This window comes from Macaca thibetana, chromosome 13, assembly GCF_024542745.1.
Source record: "Macaca thibetana thibetana isolate TM-01 chromosome 13, ASM2454274v1, whole genome shotgun sequence".
Lineage (NCBI taxonomy): Eukaryota > Metazoa > Chordata > Mammalia > Primates > Cercopithecidae > Macaca > Macaca thibetana.
The window spans coordinates 17,296,103-17,310,896 of record NC_065590.1 but is presented as its reverse complement, the minus strand read 5'-3'; the positions used below and the strand labels follow the sequence as shown (position 1 = coordinate 17,310,896).

The 14,794-nt window shown below is 41.9% G+C and overlaps 2 protein-coding genes and 1 pseudogene across 6 annotated transcripts in view; 2 read left to right on the top strand and 1 right to left on the bottom strand.

The window, feature by feature from the left end:
• MTLN (mitoregulin) overlaps positions 1 to 14,794 on the bottom strand; it is a 1,146,577-nt gene that overhangs the window by 408,479 nt on the left and 723,304 nt on the right. The window lies entirely within an intron of this gene.
• The window catches only part of ACOXL (acyl-CoA oxidase like), a 294,217-nt gene that overhangs the window by 202,356 nt on the left and 77,067 nt on the right, over positions 1 to 14,794 (top strand). Inside the window, exon 12 of the mRNA XM_050753124.1 lies at positions 2,317 to 2,406. The gene's annotated coding sequence lies outside the window, so the exon portion shown is untranslated. The remainder of the gene's footprint in view (positions 1 to 2,316; positions 2,407 to 14,794) is intronic.
• On the top strand, positions 3,911 to 13,557 carry LOC126933445 (60S ribosomal protein L5-like; annotated as a pseudogene).

The window sequence follows — 14,794 nt, the reverse complement described above, 5'->3', positions numbered from 1 at the left end:
CAGATGATTCAAGAACATTCCAACACAATCCTGAACCTCACTTGCTTCATCTGTAAAATGAGGATAATGCCTACTTCGCAGGGCCATTGTGAGGATTAAAGGGATTCTGTGAGGTAAAGGAAGTCTGTGTGAAGTCCCAGCACAGTATCTAGCATAGAGGGCACTGTAGAATGAGAAGGGTGAAGATGAGTCCACTGTAGCCTTATGGGGAAATCACTCTGAGGCAGGACCACACTTCATCTGAATCTGATTTCATGTGGTTTGCCCACAAGGCAGTTTTAATCCTGTGATTATTATGGGGTGGGGGGATGTGAACTTCTGATTGGAAATGTTACTGATTTACTTACCCATGAACAAAATCAGTTTAACCTTATGAAGGTAATTAAGGCTTCTGCTGGGGACTCCTTTGCTTCTGTAAACTGCAGGTGGTAACACCGCCCAGTCAGCCTTGATGGGGAAGAGGGAAAGGTGGCTGGGCCTTCCAGGGTGGCTCTCCCCACAGGAGCAGGACCGATGCTTACAAGTTTTCAGCTCTCTGAGGGCGGCAGGAACCTGGAAATCCAGGCTTCTAGGACCCCTGTGGCCATTTTCAGAAATGGAGCAGGTCCCCCAGGTATGAAGGGTACCTGGAAATTCAAGAGTATGACTGCCCATGGGCCTCTGTGGCTTGAGAATATTATCGGGGCAAAATTTGTCATTCCTTATTCAGAGCTAAAGTGCTCATTGCACATAGTCCTGGGAGAAATAACAGGACAATCAGCTTTGACGTGACGGACACAGGCAGAAGTGATTTGTGGAAGTGGGCTTGGACAGAGGGAACAATTCTGGAGGTTTAACTGGGAGAACAAAGAGCTGGAAGAAGGAGGTAGTGCAGAGGCCCTCAGAAGGGGAACGACCTGGAGCCACACAAAGACGGGCTTTGCTTCCTTCATGTTTTGCTTGGGACCGAACTTGCTTTCTCCTGTGTAGCTGATTCTCTGGTTTGTGTGCAGAAACACTGCCAACACTGCCATTTAAATAAGGATTTCAGGAAGTAAAAGGGAAAAAAAATACTGGAGTGAGAATTTATGGTGCAGCGTATTTAATGATATTAAGATGCAGAGTGGCAATTTAAGACATTTTGCTGCCTCTCAGGGAGTTTTGTAGGTATACAGGCTAATTTTCAGAAGGCTTATTGGGGGTAGGGGAGAAATCATTTGCCTACCTACAGTGAGGTATAATCACTAGTACCTTGGCATTTATTAGAATTTGGAAGAAAGATGGAAAAAAATCAGTCTACTTTATTGAAATCTTTTGCAGAAATGTGACACAACCATTTTCTTTTTTTTTTTCTCTCTCTTTTTTTTTTTTTTTTTTTTGAGGCGGAGTCTCGCTCTGTCGCCCAGGCTGGAGTGCAGTGGCGCGATCTCGGCTCACTGCAAGCTCCGCCTCCCGGGTTCCCGCCATTCTCCTGCCTCAGCCTCCCGAGTAGCTGGGACTACAGGCGCCGCCACCACGCCCGGCTAATTTTTTTGTATTTTTAGTGGAGACGGGGTTTCATTGTGTTAGCCAGGATGGTCTCGATCTCCTGACCTCGTGATCCGCCCGTCTCGGCCTCCCAAAGTGCTGGGATTACAGGCTTGAGCCACCGCGCCCGGCCTCTTTTTTTAATTATACTTTAAGTTCTATGGTACATGTGCACAACGTGCAGGTTTGTTACATATGTACACATGTGCCATGTTGGTGTGCTGCACCCATTAACTCGTCATTTACATTAGGTATATCTCCTAATGCTATCCCTCCCCCTCCCCCACCCCACAACAGACCCCAGTGTGTGATGTTCCCCTTCCTGTGTCCAAGTGATCTCATTGTTCAATTCCCACCTATGAGTGAGAACATGTGGTGTTTGGTTTTTTGTGATTGGAATAGTTTGCTGAGAATGATGGTTTCCAGCTGCATCCATGTCCCTACAAAGGACATGAACTCATCCTTTTTTATGGCTGCATAGTATTCCATGGTGTATATGTGCCACATTTTCTTAATCCAGTCTGTCATTGATGGACATTTGGGTTGGTTCCAAGTCTTTGCTATTGTGAATAGATGACACAACCATGTTCAAATAGTTTTTATTACCACCAAAACAATATTCATGAACTAAAAGCTAATGTAAGGAATCAAAATTCTTACAGTGGTTACTTTGGCTAGGAGAAATAGAATTGTTTTCCTCTTTTCAATTTTCTGTATATTTTTTAATTTTAAAGAAAACGTAGTCCTGTATAGTGATAGGATCGCAAATTTAAAATGTGTGTGTGTGTTTTTTTCTTTTTTCTGCAATAGGGTTACATGATGGAAAATCGAATCTCAGGTTTAAAGTGTGACACAGATGTGTTTGCCACTTTTGAAGGTGACACTGTTGTTATGCTTCAGGTAAGATTCGGGAAATGTTTTCAAGATCAAGAGTTATCCAGAAGTCTGAAGTGTTTCATATGTTTTATCTTTATCTGATTGCCTTATTTAATTGGCAGGTGCTTTCCTGTGAGGCACTTGATATTTGTTGTAGCTGAACGGGGGATGAAATTATTTCTCTCTTAGCTGATCTTTGACTTTGAATTATATCTTTTTGGTTTAAGAAAACCACTTACACATAGTGAGTCAGATTCTTCTACTGGGAAGGGCATTTTGGAAGAGTATGTAAGGGCCCAGAAGATGAACAAGCGAAAGACATGAAAACCCAATTTACAAAAGAACGACAATGGATCAGCCTCTTAATGATCAAGGAAATACATATTAGACTATTCTGCAATACTGTTTTCCTTTCTCAATCCAGTCGGCTCATGTTTTAAAGTATGTTGAAGTCCCTGTGCTGGCACGGGGCGTCCTCTTGCATGTTGCTATTGAACCATGTATAATTCTACTTCTGGGCTGTATTTTAAGGTAACAGCCTGAAATACAGAAAACTTTAAGGCACAAACATTTTCACCAGTACATTATTTATTATAGCAATAATGTTGGAGTCCAAATTTTCAACAATAGGAAAATTATTATACAGTATAAATCATGCTCTGGCCATTCAGTGGGGAATTATATAGCTTTTAAAATAGTGCTTTCAAAGAGTGCTATTTATAACCGAAATTTAAAACTCATGGCGAGTAAAAATGATACAAAAACCTACAAGTCATGCATTGTTTAACAACAGGAACATGTTCTGAGACATGTGTCATTAGGCCGTTTCATCGTTGTGTGAACTTCATAGAGTGCCCTCACACAAACCTGGATGGCACGGCCTACTCCGCACCTAGGCTCTGTGGTGGAGCCTATTGCTCCCAGGCTGCACGCCTGTAGAGCATGATACTGTACTTGAATACCACAGGCTACTGCAACATAATTTTTGTTTGTTTAATGATACGTAATATTTTTACATATATAAGGGATACATGCGATATTTTGTTACACGCCTGGAGTGTGTAATGATCAAGCCAGAGTTCTTAGCGTGTCCATCACCTCGAGTATTTATCATTTCTATTTGTTGAGAACATTTCAAGTCCTCTCTTCTATGTATTTTGAAATATGCCATATATTGTTGTTAACGATAGTCACTCTACTCTGCCATGGAACATTATAACTTATTCCTTCCACCTGACTGTATATTTGTACTGATTGATCAACTTCTGTTCATCTCCCCTACCCCCCCACACACCTTTCCCAGCCTCTGGTATCTATCATTCTAATCTTTACTGCTATGAGATCAACTTTTTTCGCTCCCATGTATGAGTAAGAACATGCCATATTTGTGTTTCTGTGCCATATTTGTGTTTCTGTGCACTTCCCATAATGACCTCCAGTTCCCATAATGACCTCCAGTTCCATTCATGTTGCTGCAAATGAAATGATTTCATTTTTTATGGCCAAATAGTATTCCATTAAATATATATATACACACACATACACACACACACACACACACACACATTTTCTTTGTTCATTTCTTCATGTGATGGGTATTTAGGTTGATGCCACATCTTTGCTATTGTGACTAGTGCTGCAAATGTGGGTGCAGGTATACCTTTGATATATTGATTTATTTTTCCTTTGCATAAATACTCACTAGTGGGATTGCTGGGTCATAGGGTAGTTCTATTTTTAGGTTTTTTTTGTTTGTTTGTTTTGTTTTTGAGAAACCTTCATACTGTTTTTTATAGTGGCTGTACTAATTTACCTTCCCACCAACAGTGCCTAACACAATTTTTGTGTTTAAGTATTTGCATTTGGAAGCACATCCAAGCATAGATAAGGTGATGTGTTGTGCTATGACATCATGATGGCAAAGATATCACTAGGTGATGGGAAATTTTTAGCTGGGGCACTTGACTGTATAAAGAATGTGATCATGATTTGGGGTTTTTAAAAAAGGACAACAGGGACTCCTGGACTGCTAAGATAGAATAGCCCCAATTCCTCACAGATTTTCCTCTTCACAATTAAACTCCCCGGACAAAATACAACAGACAAGCATGGGAAGAGAAGACCCTGGAAGGGGGAAGGAAGAAGGAGACTGCCGAGGGACTTTGGGACTTGAAGAATGAAACAGCAATAAGGTCTCTGGATTTCCTTATTTTCTCCCATATATCCCAGACAGGATACACGTCCCCTGTATCTCTAATAGGCACACACAAAATATGCTCCAGGAGACACCTAATCCCCTAGCCAAAGGACCAGAAAGATGGTGGCCTGACGACCGAAAATCTTTTTGGTAATACCCATGCTACACCAGCCAGACACAACAAAAAAGCATAACCACTCTCCCCACCCCCGCTGACAATTTCAGCCTCACTGGGAGCTGATCTTCCACTGGATCCCTGACCTAAGGAAGCAGGCAGAAGCAGGGGTAGTACTCCTATCCCCCACCCAGTGGCATTTGTGGGGCTGAGCAGGGAGCTCATCTTTTATCCTTCTCCTGGTGGAAACAGGTGGCGCTCAGATTCCCCACCAGAGTAGTGTCAGCAAGGCCCCGTGGTGAATCCACCCCGACTCAGCAGCAACAAGAACCAATGAGGTGGCTTAATGTGGAGCCCATCACCAGTGTGCTTCCGCTACCCACCCTGGGGCCAACAGGGGTCCAGCAGGAAGCTGAGTCTCTCCTCCCATCTGACATCAATTAGACTAACCAGGAGGTGTGAGTAGGGACTAGTCACTACTCTGTGTTCTCCCCACCCCTGGTGTCAGTGGGCCCAGTGAGGAGCTGAAGCTCTACATCCACAAGACAACAAGAAACTGGATCAAGCAGCGTACAGCAGAGCCAGTGGACACTTTGACCTCTTCCCTCCCTGTCCCCTAAACCCCCAAAGGGGATTTAGTGGGGAGGTGAGCCTCTAGCCTCACCTGGCATCAACAGAATGAAATAGGACGAAGTGGGGGAGTTAATATCCTTCTTCCTCCTCCCCTATTGTGGCAGGAACCAGTAAGCAGCATAGCCTTCACCTCATCCAGCATCAGTGAGGCACAATGACGTGGTGGGAAATGGGGGTAGTTGGCCCTGTGCTTCCCCACTCCCTTCCCTGATGTCAGCAGGACCAAGAGGAACTGAACTTGCCCCCAACCTGTCTCCAACAAGGCAGCGTGAGTCAGCGCTCCTTCTTCCCCAGCATGGTGTCGACGGGACCCAGCGGGAAAGTGAACATATACCCATCAGGACCTTTTGCTACACTTCAAGATTAAATATCATCTCATAATATCATATCTAAATACACTGGGTACAACAGAACATCACTTGTTATAAAAGAACCAAGAAAATCACAACTTGAATGAGAAAGTCAATAGATGCTGATACCAAGGAGAATCCAATGTTGGAATTATCTGATAAGGATTTTAAAATACCCACTATAAAAGTGCTTCAAAGGTGCACAAAACTGCTACAAATGCTCTTAAAACAAATTTTTAACATAGAAAAAAAAATATAAGCAAATAAAAGGGTACCAAATTCAAATGATAGAGTTAAAAATATAATGCAACAAACTTGCAGTCTGACCCCAATAATAGATATGATAGAGGGTGGAATCAGTGAATTTGATGCCAGATCAACAGAATTTACCCAGTCTGAACAACAGAGAAGAAAAACATGAACAGAATCATAGGGATTCGTGGAACAATAACAAAAGAGCTAGCATTTGCATTATCAGAGTCTCAGAAGGAGAGAAGTGTGTTGCTCAATGTATGCAAAGGAAATACTTCAGACGATTATATTTAAAAAGTGAGGAGGGCAAAGAGACCTAAATGGAGGTAAGGTTTCTACACTTCACTCCGAGTAGTAAAACATTAATATCACTTGACTGTGATGAGATATATCACAAGTATTTACATGTAAATAATAAGACTATACAATATGATATTGTGATGTTCTGGGGGAAAACCTGATAGAAATGAAAGGAGAAATAGACAAATCAACAATTATAGTTGGAGATTTCAACACATTTACTTCAATGGTTAACAAAACTACTAGACAGCAAATCAGAAAGGATAGGAAAGAACTGAAAAACAGGCGCTGCTGGGCCTGCAGGTCTCTGTTGAGCAGCGGATGTGGGTCTCTGTTCCACAGGATGGGGTTTGTTAGAGCTGTTAAGAATAAGGCCTACTTTAAGAGATACCAAGTGAAATTTAGACGACGACTTGAGGGTAAAACCGATTACTATGCTCAGAAATGCTTGGTGATACGGGATAAAAATAAATACAACATGCCCAAATACAGGATAGTAGTTCATGTAACAGAGATATCATTTGTCAGATTGCTTATGCCAGTATAGAGGGGAATATGATAGTCTGCGCAGCGTATGCACACGAACTGCCAAAATATGGTGCGAAGGTTGGCCTGACAAATTATGATGCAGCGTATTGTACTGACCTGCTGCTGGCCCGCAGGCTTCTCAATAGGTTTAGCATGGACAACATCTATGAAGGCCAAGTGTAAGTGACTGGCAAATGAATACAATGTGGAAAGCATTGATGGTCAGCCAGTTGCCTTCACCTGCTATTTAGATGCAGGCCTTGCCAGAACTATCACTGGCAATAAAATTTTTGGCTTCCTGAAGGGAGCTGTGGATGGAGGCTGGTCTGTCCCTCACAGTACCAAATGATTCCCTGGTTATGATTTTGAAAGCAGGGAATTTAATGCAGAAGTACACCGGAAGCACATCACGGGCCAGAATGTTGCAGATTACATGCGCTACTTAATGGAAGAAGATGAAGACGCTTACAAGAAACAGTTCTCTCAATACATAAAGAACAGCGTAGCTCCAAACATGATGGAGGAGATGTTTAAGAAAGCTCATGCTGGCCAGGCGCGGTGGCTCAAGCCTGTAATCCCAGCACTTTGGGAGGCCGAGGCGGGTGGATCACGAGGTCAGGAGATCGAGACTATCCTGGCTAACATGGTGAAACCCTGTCTCTACTAAAAATACAAAAAACTAGCCGGGCGCGGTGGCGGGCGCCTGTAGTCCCAGCTACTCGGAGGCTGAGGCGGGAGAATGGCGTGAACCCGGGAGGCGGAGCTTGCAGTGAGCCGAGATCGCGCCACTGCACTCCAGCCTGGGTGACAGAGTGAGACTCCGTCAAAAAAAAAAAAAAAAAAAAAAAAAAAAAAAAAGAAAGCTCATGCTGCTATACATGAGAATCCAGTCTATGAAAAGAAGCCCAAGAAAGAAGTTAAAAAGAAGAGGTGGAACCGTCCCAAAATGTCCCTTGCTCAGAAGAAAGATCGAGTGGCTCAAAAGTAGGCAAACTTCCTCAGAGCTCAGGAGCGGGCTGCTGAGAGCTAAACCAAACCATTTTCTATGAAGATTTTTTGGATAAAGACAATAAACTTATGGACAGCAAAAAAAAAAAAAAAAAAAAAAAAAAAAAGGAATGAAAACCGTAATCAGGCAACAGGATTTAATTAAAATGGATGGAACACTCTATTCAGCAGGAGGAGCATGCATGTTTTTCAAGCATTGGTGGAACTTTCTTCAAGATGGACTATCTCCTCGGCCATTAAAAAAAAAAACTCAGCAAATTTAAAAGAATTAAAAAGATATAGAATATGTTTTCTCATCATAATAGAGTGAAATGAGAAATCAAGAACAGAAAGAAAAGAAGAATATTTGTAAACACTTAGAAATGGAGCAACATACTTCAACTAATCCATAGGTTAAATAGGAAATTTTAATGGAACGTTAAAAAGACATAGAGATGAGTGAGCATGAACACACAACACATCAAAGTGTATGGGATGCAGATAAAATAGTGCTGAAAGGAAAATTCATAGTACTAAATGCTTATTTTAGAAAAGAGGAAAGGTCTCAAATCATTCACCTAAATCCCTACCTCAAGAACAGTGAAAGAGAAGAGCAAAATAAGTAGAAACCAAACAGAAGAAAGGAAATAATAAAGTTAAGATTATACATTAATAAAATTGAAGCCAGGAGAACAATAGAGAAAATCCATGAAACAAAAGGCTGGCTCTGAAAAGAATCACCAAAGTTGATAACCTCTAGCAAGATTGACAAAGTTAAAAATTAAGAAGGTTCAAATCACCAGTATCAGGAATGAAACAGAAGATATATCTAGAGATCATGCCACCATTAAAAAATAATGAGGTTGCCAGGCATGGTGGCTCACACCTCTAATCCCAGCAATTTGGGAGGCTGAGGCAGGCAGATTACCTGAGGTCAGAAGTTTGAGACCAGCCTGGGCAACATGGTGAAACCCCATCTCTACTAAAAATACAAAAATTAGCCAGGTACGATGGTGCACATCTGTAATCCCAGCTTCTTGGGAAGCTGAGGCAGGAGAATCACTTGAACTTGGGGCTCAGAGGCTGCAGTGAGCCAAGATTGTGCCACTGCATTCCAGCCTGGGTGACAGAGTGAGACTTTGTCTCCAAAAAAAAGGAGGGAATACTAGAAAATAGCTTTACATTGATAAATTTGACGACTTAGAAGAAATGGTCCAGTTCCTCAAAAACTAGAAACTGTCTGACTCAACAAAGTTGAAACAGACAAACTGAATTGTCCTATAATCTTAAAGAAATTGAACCCTGGCCGGGCGCGGTGGCTCAAGCCTGTAATCCCAGCACTTTGGGAGGCCGAGACGGGCGGATCACGAGGCCAGGAGATCGAGAGACGATCCCGGCTAACACGGTGAAACCCCGTCTCTACTAAAAAATACAAAAAAACTAGCCGGGCGAGGTGGCGGCGCCTGTAGTCCCAGCTACTCGGGAGGCTGAGGCAGGAGAACGGCGTAAACCCGGGAGGCGGAGCTTGCAGTGAGCTGAGATCTGGCCACTGCACTCCAGCCTGGGTGACAGAGCAAGACTCCGTCTCAAAAAAAAAAAAAAAAAAAAAGAAATTGAACCCTTCATAATAATATAAAAGCTCCTGAAAAATAGATCTCCCGGCCTTGAAGCTTTGGAGAATTCTATTTACCATTTAAAGAAGAATGTTACTCTCTCCTCTTCTATTTTCAGAAAATTCTATTTCCAGAAAACAGAAGAGGAGAGGGTACTCCTTGATCATTTTAGAAGGCTAGTATTACTCTGATACTAAAAGTAGACAAAGATAGAAGAAAAAAGGAGTAAAGCTACATGATAGTAGCACTCATGAATGTAGATACAGAAATCTTCAACAAAATATTCAACAAATTGAATCTGATAATGTACAAAATGAATTACATGTGGCAACCTAGTGGAATTTATCTCTAATATGCAAGTATGCTTCAACATTCAAAAGTCAGTCAAATGCAATCCACCACATCAACAGACCAGAGGAGAAAAGGTCACATGATCATGTCAGTTTACACAGAAAAAACATTTGACAAAATCCAACAACGATTCGTGATAAAAACTCAGCAAACTAGGAAAGAAGAGAATTTCCTCAACTTGAAAAAGAGAGTCTACAAAAATTATAGCTAACATCGTGCTTAATAGTGGAACATTGAATACTGTTCCCCCAAGATTAGGAAAAAGGCAAGAATGTCCATTGTTATTCAACTAGTGCCAAAAGTTTTAGCAGTGCAATAAGGCGATAAAAATAAATTAAAACATAGAGATTAGAAGGGAAGAAAAAACTGTAGCTTTCTGACAAAGTTTCAAAAGCAATCCAGTGGAGGAAAGATGGCCTTTTAAGCAAATAGAGGTGGAGTAATTGGACATCCACAGGCAATAAACTGAACCTCAACCTAAGTCTCACACATTATAAAGATATCTAACTCAAAATGAATTACTTAAATATAAAATGTGAAATGATAAAGCTTTTAGAAAAAAGGATAAAATCCTTGAGACCTGGGGTTAGGGAAGAAGTTCTTAGGGTTGACATCAAAAGCACATTTCATAAAAGGAAAAATTGGTAAGCTGGATTTCATGAAAACTAAATTTTTTGTTCTATGAAAGACCGTGTGAAGAAAATGAAAAGATAAGCTACAGACAGGAAGAATATATTTTCAAATGACACCTCCAACAAAGGACTTGAGTCTAGAATGTATAAAGAACTCTCAAAACTCAACAGTGAAAAACAAACAATCCAATTAGAAAGTGGTCAAAGAACATCAGCAGACATTTCACGGAAGAGGATAATCCCATGACAAACAAGCACATGAAAATAGGTACATCATTGTAGCCATTATAGAAATGCAAATCAAAACTCCTATGAGATATTACTACATTTCTATTAGAATGGCTAAAATAAATATTAATAACATGAAAATTGAATAATCTTTGTGGATTTCACCAACACTGTTTTCCTGGTTGGGATGCCATTAAATGTTGTGTAAAGTGTTACCACTGGGAGAAAACAGTTAAAGGGTGCATAGGATCTCTCTGAATTATTTATTTCTTTTGCTTCATTGCTACAGTTACATTCATGTAAATGCTACAATTACATTTAAAGAATTTTTTAAAAGGTATAAAACAAAAACCTATGCATGAGTAAGTTTAGAAAGAAATAGAGCAAAATATTGATACCTCTATGTTGTAAGTGGTCTTGACGATTAAAAAAGAACATTCTTTCCATTGTTATTTATCTTAAAAAGTGTATTAGAATGAGGATGGCGGCATGGTATTTAGTGGCAGCTCCCCATTCCCTCTTAGCTTTTAGCAATATCTATAGGAGAGTAGCTTGTTTGGGGGAGAATTGAGACTTACAATTTAACTTGGGCTAGATTAAAAATTGTCTGTTTTTTGTCTCCCTCCTGTTTAAATGTTGCATCAAAAAGTCTTCTTAAGAATATTCAGTAATTCAGACGTTACACTAATTCACATTCTCCATCTCAGCTTGTGATCCAAGTGAGGTTTTTTTGACAACTTGCTCTTTGGGAGTATATTTTAAACATAAGCATGTGATTCAACAGCACTTGACCCTGAAGTTGTGATTTAGTGCTTTTAATTGCAAGCTCTAGCTTGTGAGCATTATGGAAAGGCTGTTTAGTGTGTTATGGGAATTGTCACAATTTCTGACTGTGAACTCTAGTGGAAGCATGGGGAAAAACAGGGACTTCCTGTTGTTTATCACGTAAGTGGGAGCATGGAACATGAAATGAGGAACTCTGAACCGTGAACAGCAGGAACGTGCAGGGATGCTGGGCGCAGGGAGGCTGAGCACCTGGTTGGGAGAATGAACATCATCAGCGTAGAAAGCCGGGCACCCTGTGCACTAAGAACGCACACAAGTGCTCCAAGGCCTAGGCTGGGGAAGGAACCAGGGCATAGTCCAGTTTCACAGTCTGCTAAGAAACAGATCACCAGATCCCTTAAGTCCAGACTGTAAGCCTTGTTTTGACCAATTTGCCAGACAGATATCTTCCAGACACATACTGGAAAAATGCTAACCTCAAGCGATGATCCAGCTGGAAACACTTCTTGTATAAGTGGGGTGTGTCAAGGGTCCCCAAGATCACCCCCAATATTGATGATTCACAAGGAGAACTCATAGGACTTGACATATACTTATACTCATGGCTATGATTTATTACAGCAAAATCATATGTAAAAAATACATATATATGCACACACACATCTCTGTCTCTCACACACACACAAACACACACTCTCACACACATACAAAATGCAAGGTCAGCAAAGGAAAAAGGCACATGGGCTGAAGTCCAGAGGAAACCAGAAACAAGTTTCCAAGAGTCCTCTCTCAATGGAGTCGTGCAGGACATGCTTAATTCCCCCAGCAACAAATTGTGACAATGCATGTGAAATGTTTACCAGGGAAACTCAGTAGAGACTCAGTGTCCATGGTTTTTATTGGGGGCTGGTCATGTAGACTCCCTCTGCCTAGCACATATCAATGCAGACTTTCAGAAGAAAGCACATGTTCAGCACAAACCACATTGTGTGCTCAAACGGTTTGGCACAGTGAGCCACCCTTATCAGTCAAGGAATGGTGGGAATCTTCCCAAACCCATGTTCCCAGATGCAGTCTCAGGATAGCAGTCTCAGGCCTTTCATGTTAACTTTATTTTGCACATCGTGCCATAAGATAAAGCATATGCCCTTCCTGACTGGCATTAGTGCCCTTCCCTCTTCAAGGTCAAATAACTAGAATAAATAAAAACCAGGAATAAGTAAATGACAATGTCAATGACATTGACAGTGGGAGAGAGGCCATCAGATGACCAAGTATTTTTATTACTTTCTGGAGAATGCAAAGCATGGAATGAAATTGGCAGGCCAATCTGCTATAGCTTGAATGTTTTTGTCTCTCCATGATTAATGTGACAAAACCTACCAAGGTGATGGTATTAGGAGGTGGGGTCTTTGAGAGGTGATTAGATCACAATCACTCTGCCCTCATGGGTGGGCTTAGCACCTTGTCAAAGAGAGCTTCCTTGCCTCTTACACCATATGCAGACCCAGCAAGAAAGTGCCATCTGCGAACAAGGAAATGAGCCCTCAGCAGACACTGAATCTACCACTACCTTGATCTTGGACTTCCCAGACTCTAGAACTGTGAGAAATCAATTTCTGTTGTTTATAAGCCACCCAGTTTATGGTATTTTGTTATAGCAGCCTGAGCTGACTAAGACACAAGCTGAGTGGACACAACTGGAGGTGGGGGTTGTTTCTTCTGGATGACTCTGAAGAGACAATGGGTCACAAGGATTGAGAGCAGGAGAGGAATTCAGGTGGAGGGTCATGCATTTCCATGAAGGCCTGTTTAATAGCAGGACACCCAGTTCCCCACAGCAGAGCACCTGACTGCAGTAATAGCATCTGCCACAGCTCCAGAAACCTTCTCTGGGAAGAAAACTTAACAGCCTGGCCAGGCAGTGCTTGGTCCCTTGGGGTGAGAGACCGAGACCCCTGAATATATAGCTTAGTGCTGGGGAGGGTCAGCCTGCTTGTTTGCCATCAGTGAGCACCGCCTCATAGGAAACCTGCCAGGTGACTGCCCCGCGTTGGACCGAGAGTTTTCTGCTGCTGGGTATCCAGGGGTGATGCCTCCACAGTGATGGGAGGTGGTGCTGGCTGCCTGTATTGGTCCACTCAGCCTTCCACTTGTATGTTGGAATCTCCCCATTTGGGGGAGGCCACCCTTCTCTGGGCTGGATCCTGCTTTGATTCTCCTTACTGAAGTAGAGATGGAAATTTCAGGAGACATAGGGGAGAAACTGGCCAGTGAGTTTCACAATATTCTGATCTTACCTACAGTGCTTTCAGCTCTCTACTGGAAGGTAAAACTTTTGAGATCCTGAAGGTGCTAGGTTGCTGTCCCATGATTGAGGGGATGTGCTGTGGCATTTCTGCAGGCTTTCCATGTTTCCCTTTAAGCAAGATGGAAAGTTTTCTGACCCTTTTATTATTTGCCAGGGCAGAGGTTGTAGCCCCTTGGTGAAATTTAATTATACCCTCCACCAAATCCAATTACTACCCACACCCATGAAATCCCATTATAACTTTCTTTTGCTTCATTAGAGATACACCAAGACAGGTCCCTTCCTAATCCATTATGGCAGATTCCCTAAAGAATGTTAGTTAGAGATTTTGCATATATTGTTCATTACTTCGCAGTGCAAATATGCAAAGATGCAAATGACCTGCCATTAACTTGCTTAAAGACCAGGAAGGGGTGTCCTCTTCCTGACTGGTCTGGGTGGCTTCTGTTGCAGAGACCTCTGTCTTGGAGCTGCCCATGGCAAGATGTGTGCCTGCTGATGGGTGGCCTGGCAGTAATACCATCAAGCCTTATGTCCAGAAGAGCACAAAATGTTTCTCCAATCAGAAGGGAGCATTGGGTTGTTTTGGTACCGGGCTATGGCGGGTGGCCAAGAGAACAAAACTCCTTTTGTACTTTTTCCGTGCTTAAAACACTAGACTCAACTGAGATGTAGTTTGGGGTAGGACAGACCTTTCCTGCAGGGGTTGGGGAACCCAGCTGTTCTTCCCCTGCAGGAATGCCTGAGCCGTGCTGTGGGGCAGGCCGGCTGATGTGTGCCGGGTACTAGCGGTGGGGCGTCAGTCCAGTGTAGTTTCTATCAAATTTGAACTGAGGAAGAAAATAAAAGAGACCAAGCACATATCTGTTTTACTCTAAGAAAGCTGATTCCTTAGGAATTTCAGACCCCCAAGGGTATTTTCCTAAGGATAATCAGAGAATTAACAATCAAGCAGCATCAAATTTTTTTGTTTTGTTTTTATTTTCAACTTTTACAATCAAAAATTTCAAACAAATTTCAAGACAGAAGTTGAAAGACTAGTACAATAAATGTCTGGGCACACCGTCCACCTGGTTTCATTACATGTTAACACTTTGCCATATTAAAATTTCTCTTTTTTACCCTCTAT